This window comes from Grammomys surdaster, unplaced genomic scaffold (genome assembly GCF_004785775.1).
Source record: "Grammomys surdaster isolate TR1022 unplaced genomic scaffold, NIH_TR_1.0 332618, whole genome shotgun sequence".
NCBI lineage: Eukaryota > Metazoa > Chordata > Mammalia > Rodentia > Muridae > Grammomys > Grammomys surdaster.
In genome coordinates, this window is record NW_021627843.1 from 10,377 (window position 1) to 11,219 (window position 843).

Genomic DNA, 843 nt, shown 5'->3' on the forward strand with positions numbered 1-843 from the left:
CTCCAGCATTCCAAAATAAATAATAAATCAACAATTGAATGTAATCTTTGAGTGATTTAGATTTCAGTGATTTATTTTAAGAGTATGAGCCATAAGTACTTTATAAAATGCTCTTTATCACAAAGCCATTACCCAGATAATAGTGTTTTTCCCTTATTACTGTGTAAAGATTCACTGTCTGCAATAAGGGACACATTTTGGAAGGAGAAGTATATGAAAATATTCTTTACTCTACCCCTAAGGTAGGCATTGCAGATGTGGCTCCTGTGTGTCATGTGCTTCATTAGGCGGCAGAGAGGAGAGAGGCTCTGTCTAAGCTCAATGTTCTGATCTGTGAATATATGAATGAATAGTAGCTTAACATTTCCGGAAAAAAAAGTGAGCCTGAGATGACAACCAGTACTGAGCAGGCACTGAAGTGTTCCCAGGGCATGGAACAAGCCAGAGACTAAACACACACACACACACACACACACACACACACACACACACATACCTTCTACCATTGGGCTGCAGGCACCAGGAAGGAGTGAGTCTAAAGAGTCTAAAACAGATGACCCTCACGAGGAGCCACTTGCAATTGGGTGGACCCAAGCAAGGAGCGAACCTGAGATGACCACCAAACTAATGCCAAGATGCTGGGGCAGGGAGGTACCCTGAGATGATCACCAGTCAGGTATAATGTGGTCCTAGGGGGACAGACCATCCCCAAGGTCACTCCTGCCCAGTGCTAGAGCATGACATTGCACTTTTGAAACCACTTCTGAGATGACCTCAGATACTTAAAGACCCTGGACACCACTAAGATGAGCTAGTAAATGATGGAGAAATGGAAGGGAAAAT

At 43.3% G+C, this 843-nt stretch overlaps 1 non-coding gene across 1 annotated transcript; it reads left to right on the forward strand.

The window, feature by feature from the left end:
* The first annotated feature begins 230 nt into the window (after positions 1-230).
* On the forward strand, positions 231-365 carry LOC114616585. Its single transcript, XR_003710665.1, has one exon. It is a non-coding gene; the product is annotated as a small nucleolar RNA SNORA17 (small nucleolar RNA).
* The last annotated feature ends 478 nt before the right edge of the window (positions 366-843 follow it).